Raw genomic sequence first — 10,305 nt, forward strand, 5'->3', positions numbered from 1 at the left:
ACCCATCGAGTTTTTTTTTTTTTTCCCTGCCATCTTGGAGCCTGAGAAGGGCTTCTGGGAACAGGACTTCTAAAAGGCAACTAACTATGTCTGGAAGACTATGGGCCTAGACCATTTTTGCTTGCTATAAGCGGAGTCTCAGGAACCAAAGGGAACACACAGCTCTTCTTAAAATTGAAGGTGTTTTTGCATAAGATGAGGTGGAATTCTATTTAGTCAAGAGGCGTACTTATGTGTACAAAGCAAAAAACAACACGGTGACTCCTGGTGGCAAACCGAATAAAGTCAGAATAATCTGAGGAAAGGTTACTTGTGCCCATGGAAAGAGCGGCATGGCTCAAGCTAAATACCAAATGAAGATTCCAAAGCAACCTTCCTGCTAAGGCTTTTGGATACAGAATCTGTGTGATGCTGTTACCCCTCAAGGATTTAAAACAGTGAAAAGTAAATTAATAAAAATAGAAAAAATAAAAAACCATAGACAAAATCAAAGCCGCTTTTCCACCAACTACTGCCTTATAGTCCTCTTCAGTCACTAAGACTGAAGTATGCTCTGTACTTTAATTGCAAAGTAAATCCCACGGATTTTTTTAAGAATTTTTTTTTTTTTGCTTAGAAAATTTTTTTTCCTCTTAAGGTTTTGGGCACACATGCACATGTGCCCAGCTTGAGTTTGAAGCCACTAGTTCCAGGACTCCAACTGTGGTTGACCATATGGGAGTCCAGTGATGTAACCATTATACCATCTGCTGTTCCCAAACCCCAGGGATTTTTCAAAGTACCTTGTTCTGGGAGCAACTGCAGTAAGCCCTGTGGGAGTCCAGTGCCTTAACCACCATGCCACCTGTTGCCTCTGGTAAATAACTTTTTAAAAGACAGATACCCAAAAAGCAACACCAGGGTCAACACATAATAGAGCCGAGATGTGTAAAGCTCCTGCTCTCTGCTTTCCTTTTTCATATATTTCATAAGTATTCTTGTATATTTTCTCAGCCAAATGTCAGATGATTAGTTTTCACTTAAGAAAGTAACTATCTTGGGTTTTAGGTTTTTTTCTGCTTGTTTCTTTGGGAGAGGTTTTTGCTATAGGGCCTGTGTACTCGCCAGAAAGAGAGAGAGAGATAGAAAGCAAGAAATCACACCCCCCCCTAAAGACAGGGGAGGGACACGCTGCAATCCCTTCTCTTCCATTCTCCTGTCAGGACCTTGGGCACACACACACACATGTGCCTGTCATGAGTCTAAGCCACCGGGTCCAGTACTTGAACTGTGATCCACTGCATGGAAGTCCAGTGACATAGCTATTATACTACCTGCTGGTCTCACTATCTTGAGTTTTGAATAGGATTGCATTGAGTATGTAGATTAATCTGAGAGGAATTGACATCTTTATAATATTCTAGGAACATTGTATCTCACAATATGCATTCATTTTTTGGTAATGTTCTTCAGAAGAGTTTCAGAATTTCCTCACATAGCTCTTACACATTTTGTTTTTGTTTTTTTAAGCTTTATTTAATTTAATTTGTTATTATAATTATTATGTTAAATTTGCTGTATGGCATGTGTACTCACCACAGAGAGAAGAGGGAAAAGCAAGCCTCTAGGTCTGGGACAGTGATCAGCCATGTAGGAGTCCAGCATCTTAACCACCAAGCTACCTGCTGGCCCCTCTTCCACTTCTTAATTAGTTATTGATAGTACTTGCGAAAGCCATTGAGGTTTGTGTGCTGATTTCTTGCTTTTGTATCTGGCCAAGATGGTGAATTTTCATATTACAGCTGATAAAATGTTTGTGGATTCCCTTGAGAATTTAAGGTTGCCCAGCATTTTGTATGTAAATATTATAGTTTTGTGACTTCCTCTCTAATACGTGGATACCCCATTTACTTGTCTTACTGCATTGACTAGGCCCTCTCAACTAGGTTGAAAAGAGCAGTCTTAAAAGGTTTCCAACTCTTGTTCTTGACTTTAAAACAGTACTGTTTAGGGTTCTGGGAGACACTGTTACCAAGTTAAGGATGTTGCCTTTTTTCCTACCTTTTAAGAGGTTTTATTAGAGGAACCAGCAGTTGGTGTAATGGCTATGTGTCTGGACCCCCATGTAGTCAACCGTGGTTCGAGTCCCGGACTCAGTAGCTTAAATTCACGCTGGGAACATGTGCGTGCATGCCCAAGATCCTGAGAGGAGAATGTATTGCGGCATGGCCATCCCCCATGTGGGGTGATTTCTCTCTTTCTCTCTGTCTCTCTCTGTCTTTCTGGCCAGCGCATGTGCCCTATAGCAAAAACCTCTCCAAAAAAATAAAAGGTTTTATTAGAAATTATCTATTGGGACCAGCGTAATGGTTATGTCGCTGAACTCCCACGTAGTTGACTGCTGTTTGAGTCCCGAACCTGGGGACTTAAACTCACGCCGGCCGTGTGTGCATGCATGCCCAAGATCCTGAGAGGAGAATGGAGAAGAAGGGATTGCGGCATGGCCATCCTCCCTCGGGGGTGATTTCTTGCTTTTTATCTCTCTGTCTCTCTCTGTCTTTCTGGTGAGTGCATACACCATATTGTAAAAACCTCTCAAAAAAAAAAAAATCTCCGTTCTCCTCTCAGGATCTTGGGCACGCACGCACACGCGCCTGGTGTGAGATTTAAGCCACCGGGTCCGGGACGCAAACCATGGTCGACTACGTGGGAGTCCAGCAACATAGCCATTACACTAACTGCTGGTCCCCCATAAAATATATTAAGTGTCAGCTGCATGCAAGATGCTAAGCTAGGTGCTATGGAAAAGCCAAAGAGCTATTAAACAGGATAGAATTCCTGTCCTCAAAGGTTTTCATTTCACTGAATAGATGTGACTCAAAAGAAAAAAAAAAGATGTGGAGATAGTGGTCATTGTGCTGGATTCTCATGATCATGTTTTCTTTCTAAACAGACTTATTCTCATAGAAAAGCATCTCAAGAAGATGAAGAAGGAGGACGCCTAAGGTGAATGTATGGCAATTTCACTTTTATTTCTTTCTTTATTTTTTTAGTTTATTCTTAAGTGTAGCCTCTTATTTTGTTTTACTTTTTTATTTCATTTTCTTTTATACATTAATGACATTATGTAGCTTCCAAAGTGAATATTTCAATATGTGAACATTTGTCAGTTGATTAAACTATAAAGTATCTTCAACAGATAATACCACATTTCTTTGTCCCATTAATGCTTTGCCTCTGTATTGTTTTAAATGTCCTTCCTCAGATCTGACTCTTCCACACACACTATATCTGGTATTTACACTCATTTACTGTGTTTGTATATCCTTTAGTCAATTATTTTCAGTCACAGAGTGCGGACACTCGGAAGAATTCAGAGCTGAAGCCATCAGGGCCAGGGCTTTTCTTTGTTGGGAGGTTATTTATCACTGATTCAATCTCCTGGCTTGTTATGGGCCTATTCAGACTTTCTATATCCTCCTGGCTCAATCTTGGTAGATTATATGTGTCCAGGAATTTGTCCATCTCATACAGATTATTTTGTTTCTTGGCATATAGTTTTTCATAGTATCCTCTAATGAAGTTTTGTATTTCTACTATGTTTGTTATATTGCCTGCTTTACTGCAGATTTGATTGACCTGGTTCCTTTCTCGGTTCTTCTAAGTCTCTAGTGATGTATCAATTTTGTATATCTTTTCAAAGAACCAGCTTTTACTTTCATTTATTTTCTGTATAGTTTGTTTATTTTCTATTTTATTTATTTCTGCTTGTATCTTTATTATTTCCTTTCTCCTGGAGTTTTTTGGATCTTTTTCTGTTGTTGATTTTCCAGTTCTCTAAGGCATGATGTTAGGTAGTGATCCATTTGCATTCTTTCCATGCTCCTCTTATGTGCACTAATTGCTATGAACTTTCCTCTTATGACTGCTTTAGCAGTGTCCCAAAGATTATGGAAACTCATTGTCATTGGCTTCCATGAATCTTTTGATTTCCATCTTTATTTCTTCAGTAGTTGTGGAGTCATTCAAGAGTAGGTTATTTAGTTTCCATGTATTTGAGTATTTTTGAGGATTTCTCTTGAAATTAAACTCAAGTTTAATTCCATCATGATCAGAGAAGATGCTGGACATAGTTTCTATGCCTTTGAATCTGTAGAGGCTTGCTTTGTGCCCTATGATGTGGTCAACTTTGAAAAGGTTCCATGTGGAGGTGAGAAAAAAGTGTATCTTGTGGTTTTTAGATAGAAAGTTCTATAGATATCAGTCAAGTACATCCGATTTATGGTTTCATTTAGATCCTGTATCTCTTTATCTATTTTTTTGCCTAGATGATCTGTCCAGAGGGGATAGTGCAGTGTTGAGGTCTCCAACCATTAGTGCATTGCAGTCTACCCCTTTAGATCTAACAGTCTTTCCTTCACATATTTGGGTGCTCCTGTGTTAGGCGCATAGATATTTATAAGCATTGTATCTTCTTGATCTATTGATCCTTTTAGTATAATATAGTACCCTTCTTCGAACAGTTTTTGTTTTAAAGCCTATTTTGTCAGAAATTAGTATCCCAACTCCAGCTCCTTTTTGGTTCCCATTTGTATGGAAATACTTTTTCCAACCCTTCACTTTCAGTCTGTGTATGTCTTTATCCATGACGTGGGTTTCCTGTAGGCAGCAGATAGAGGGTTTCTATTTTTTTTATCCATTTGGCCAGTCCATGTCTCTTGATTGGAGAATTTAATCCATTAACATTCAATGTTATTATCATTGTTACCGGATGTGGCCTGATGTTTAGTTGGCCATTGTCTTAGTTGCCTTTTATTCCTTTGTTTCTGTCTGTTAATTCTTTAGTTTTCCTGGCACAGTACTTTCTTCATGGTTTCTTGAAGAGCTGGTCTGGTGTTGGCAAATTCTTTTAGGTTTTGTTTGTCTGAGAAGATTTTAATCTCTTTTTCCCACGTAAAGTATAATCTTCGGATGTGGCCTGATGTTTAGTTGGCCATTGTCTTAGTTGCCTTTTATTCCTTTGTTTCTGTCTGTTAATTCTTTAGTTTTCCTGGCACAGTACTTTCTTCATGGTTTCTTGAAGAGCTGGTCTGGTGTTGGCAAATTCTTTTAGGTTTTGTTTGTCTGAGAAGATTTTAATCTCTTTTTCCCACGTAAAGTATAATCTTGCAGGATTTAATAATCTTGGTTAAAATTGTTTCTCTCTTAACACTTTCAGTATATCTTCCCATTCTTTCCTTGCTTGCATTGTTTCCATTGAGAGGTCCGATGTTAGCCTGATAGGACGACCTTTGAAAGTCACTTCTCGTTTCTCTCTTGCCAGTTTTAGTATCATGTCTTTATCTGTGGTCTTGGACAATATGACTAAATGTGCCTTAGAGAAGATCTTCTAGGACTGATTCTATTTGGGGTCCTTTGTATTTCTTGGTTCTGGGTGCTTGAGTGCCTCTCTAGACTTGGGACATTTTCTTCCAGGATTTCATGGAATAGATTTTCCATGTCATTATTAGTTTCTTCACCTTCTGGGCTGCCAGTTATTCGACGTTTGGGCGTCTTATGGAGTTTAGTATTTTTCGTATATTATCTTCGTTGTTTTATGTTATTTTCTCTATCTTTTTGGTTTTTTTTCTAGGTCAGAGGTTTTATCTTCTACATCAGAGATTCAATCTTCAGCATGGTCTAATCGACTTAAAACTTTCAAGAGAATTTTTTATTTCCTCTATTACAGATTTCATCTCTAATAGTTCCATCTGATTCTTTCTCAGGGTATCCATTTCTTCTTTCAGATTATGGAAGTACTTCCTAATCTTCTGTAGTTTGTTGTCTCTTTTCTGTTCCAACTCATAGAATATGTTCACCATGAATATTCGAAATTTTTTTCTGATATTTTGGTAACATCCTCCATTTTCACAAAATATGGAGGGGAGATACTCTTTTCCTTTGATGAAAACATATTTCCTGGTTTATTAAGACACGAGACTCTTCTAGTCATTGGAAGATGTATTCACTTTTGAATATCTCTTAGGAGAATGTTTCTCTGACTAGGAACGTGTTTCTCTTTTGCTGTGTATTGAAGTGTGCCGAAGTCTCTCCTCAGTTGCTTTTAGTAATGTGGTCTCAAGAGGGGTACTCTATTCAGGTGTCTGAAGAGCACTATCTCCTTCTGTCTATGGGGCTGTGTCCGGGGCTGGGGAGCCAGGAAGTGAGGCGGGGGGACAGTGTGCCCTTGCCTCAATATCCCTTACTGCCTAGAGGCCTGGAGATGGAACTGGAGCCTACTGCAGAGAAAAGGACAGTCTGTATGGCAATTTTAAATTAGAATTTTAGAACAAGAAGAAAACTTAGAACTAATCTATTTCTCTTAAAAAATATTTATTTAATTTTATTTATCACTATAATTATTATTATTTAATTTGTTGTAGAGCACATGTCCTCACCAGAGAGAGGCAGAGAGTAAAAGTGAGAAAGCATCAGATTTGGTACTCAAACTATGGCCAGTCATGTGGAATTTCAATATCTTAACCACTATGCCACCTGCTGGCCCTGAACTCATTTGTGTCCATCCCCTATTTTACAGTGAGGAAACTGTCAGAGTCAGGAAGAATACTTACTTACTCTTAATGCTTTTCCTGGTTCTAGTAAAATGAGTTCCTCACCAAAGCTGAGTTAGGTGGGACTAGCCTGGATGCATCTGCTGTCATCAGTCCTTCAAGGAAAGAGGGTGGAGGTGTGCCTGTTCCTGCTGGTGGTGGGCATCTGACCAGACCAGAGGCCTTAGGAGAGACTCTGGACAAGGGATAGGGAAGGGAAGACAACATGGTCCTGGAGCAAGGGAACTAGTCTCCTAACAGCTGAGAGAAGATCACATGTATGAGTCTTTCCTCTGAAGTGGTGGAAACACTTACCATCCCATCCTACTGACTTCTAACCACCCTCCATTCCTTTTACCCAAATCTCATCGAATTTTAGTTGTGAGAGACACTAGACAGTAGTTTGTCTCTTCCTTTCCTGATAAAGAAGGAGGCAGGGACAATATCTTGCCCTGTGGTGATTGTTACTAGTGAGTATCAGAAAGAGGATGATTCCTTTCCAACTGGGGACGTCTTCATTGACTATACTGTGCTTGGGCTGTGAGCTACATTTGATATTGCATGTTGGAACATATACAGTATATACAATGTGTATACTATGCAACTATATACAGTGTGTATACTATACACTACATACAATGTGTATACTAGACAATTAAAGTCATGTTTGAAACAAAGCCCTCTGATTTTTTTCTTTTTCTTTTCTTTCTTTTTTAGAGAGGTTTTTTGCTATAGGGCTTATGTGCTTGCCAGAAAGACAGAGACAGATAGAGAGACATAAAGCAAGAAATCAACCCCCAGGGAGGATGACCATAACACAATCCCTTCCCCTCAATTCCCCTTTCAGGATTTTGGGCACATACACACACATGTGCCCGGTGTGAGTTTTAAGCTGCTGGGTCCAGGACTTGAACCACAGCCAACTACTGGGAGTCCAGCGACATAATTCTGTTCATATTCAAAAAGACTGTCTTGTGCTTTAGTGATAGTCATGTCCAATAAACAGACTTTACGATTTACTCATCTTCAGGAACAGGCTGTGGTATGAAAATCTGTGAGTGAGTTAACTTTGCTAGTTGGACTCAGGCATTTTCTTGGTGTGATTCAACTTATAGGGTAGAGCAGCTATGAAAGTGAAGTACCCTCTTCCCAGATCCCCAGCAAATGATGAAGGGGAGAGTTAGCTCAGAGAGGGCTGATGTAAAATACTTCTGGAGACACTCGCATGCTTCTGCCCAGAATGATGGTTCAGTTTTGTTCAGTGCACAAGGCACTTGTCCGAGGTGAAAGCAGGGCCGACAATGCCCCATATAGTCCGTGCCTACCCAGATACACGGGTCTCTCTAGAGACATTGTGGGGTCCCTCTGGACAGACACAGAGGGCTCCTGGAATCCCAGCATGCCCGGAATAGTCTCCAGGTCCCAGCTCTGTGGCGGTTTTGCCATTGTGATTATGGTCTGAGGTCCAAGTTTTGCCCTCATAAGACCGGAGTTGTGCATGAGGAGAGACGCAGAAAATGGCATGAATCATTAACTGTCTTGTGCATGTGCTTTCCCCCCAGGAGGAGCTTTTTCTGGTTTCTGGGTAGAAGATGCACATCAGCATCTGATAGGCAAATTCGAAGATGATTCAGTGCTGTGCTGAAGAAAGCAGGAGAGGTGCAAATTAATGTTCCCCTTTCTGTTTTCTAGGAGGGTGGCTTCTGGTTGAGGTGGCCACTCTGGCTTAGAGATATGTATAGACCTCTCAATGCCACACGCAAGAAAAACATGGCACAGAGCCTACATGACAAGGATCCACGGTAAATGATTGGAAATGGCTTAAAATTTCCTTATCTAAAATTATGCCAACTGCTGGTCCTTGTTATCATTATTAATGATAACACTTTTCATCTGTATCATCTTTAGTTCATTTTTTCATGGGTGTACTGTCTGCTTACATCTGAGGATATTGATTCTGCTACTCTAAAGTCCTCTTGTGCTTTCTCTACTAATTCTGATTTGTTGGCTCTAAGCTCCTATGTTTAGGTTTTTTGTTCTTAATGGAGTTGACTTTTTGTGCTCGCTTCGGCAGCACATATACTAAAATTAAAGGAGTTGACTTTTTCATATTGATTGCTCATTCCAGAGTGTAATTCATCCTCCTAGTTGAATTCTACTGCTTCTGCTTTCCATCTCTAGGGGGAGGTGAAGTGTGAGGCTGGGGTTTGTGTTGCAGATGGATTCATCTGAGAATAGGAAGGGGTGGGAGGTGGCTCCTAAGGGATATGACTGTCACTTTTTAAGTTGGAAAATAATAAAAATGATTGAAATTCAAGATTAGTTCCTTAGTCACATGAGGCAGTCTCAATACTCAGTAGCTGTATGTAGCTAGTGGCTTCCTTATTGAGTATACAACACAGGTGGTGACTTTTACCAACCTCAGCTGTCTGCAGTAAGATCCTGAATTTACAAACAGAATATTCACTGACAGAAGATAGAAAAGAATACATATAGTATGATACCATTTATATGAAGTACAAGAAGCAGCAAAATGAAATTATGTCATTCACACAGTAGGTCATTTAAAAACAAGGAAATTGCCATAAAGTTGGGACAGTGGTTCCCTCTAGGGGATGGGAGAGGGTTGTGATTAGAAGGAGGCACACTGGCTGGGGGCTTCTGGAACGCTAACAGTGTTCCTTCTTGACTTGAGAGTGCTACATGAGTATTTGCTTTATAATTATTAAACAACATTTGTGCTCTGTGTAATTTATGCATACTGTAGTTCTCAAAAAACTTTTGTGGAGAAAAAAATCAAATGGCTTCACTTGCAGCCCTGACATAGTTCCATGTGGGGCTTCTATAATGAAGTTTGGGAAGAGAGGAGGAAGTGGCAGCTCTGCTGATCTTGGTATCACCCAGAGTTGGGTTTCAACTGGGACTTTGTGAGGGAGAGAGTAGGCATGAGATAGGTGATCCAGTGGGAAGAGTGGCAGGGGTTTGTGGGAGCAGAGGGCAGTAATGGACAGAGATGGACACAAGAAAGAGAATGTGAGAAAAAGTTTTAATTAGAAAGAGCAGATAGGATCAGCCCGAGGCATGTCCCTGTTAGAGTCCCAGCGGGGCTGCTCGGAAAGCACTCTGGGCTTGTATGTATGCATGCCCGAAACTCCCAGGAGAGAGAAACAGAGGAGAAGGAATTTCGACCCTACCCCATGGAGGATGCTTTCTCACTTTCCCACTCTCACTCTTTCTGGTGAGTGCATGTGCCTTCTGGCAAATTTAAAAAGAAGAAGGAGAGAGAACAGACATTACCATCTTAAAATGAAGTAAGAATTTGGGTATTCAGGTGGCACCACTAGGTTTCCTCCATACACGGGAGTTAGTCTTGTGTTGCAAATAGTTGTAGTTAGATTTTTTTTTATTGAGAAATCACCTTTTCATTTCGTAGGATTCTCAGTGACAATGAATTGACTGAATTACACAAGGATTCATTTGAAGGCCTACTATCTCTCCAATATTTGTAAGTTACTTAATCATTTATTTATGAGTTTTTAGTTACATTATCCATAAAAATGAATAAGGGCTTCAAATTAGATCATTTTTAGAATTTCTTCCTATAATAAAATTCTGTAATTCCCGAAGTTTGTACCAAGTTTCGATCCATCTCTAGCATTAAAATCCTCCTCTACATTTTTTTTTCAATTATGTAGGCAAGATATAGATAGAAAGAGACTTCACTTATAGAGGAAAA

This window comes from Tupaia chinensis, unplaced genomic scaffold (assembly GCF_000334495.1).
Source record: "Tupaia chinensis unplaced genomic scaffold, TupChi_1.0 Scaffold000624_1, whole genome shotgun sequence".
NCBI lineage: Eukaryota > Metazoa > Chordata > Mammalia > Scandentia > Tupaiidae > Tupaia > Tupaia belangeri.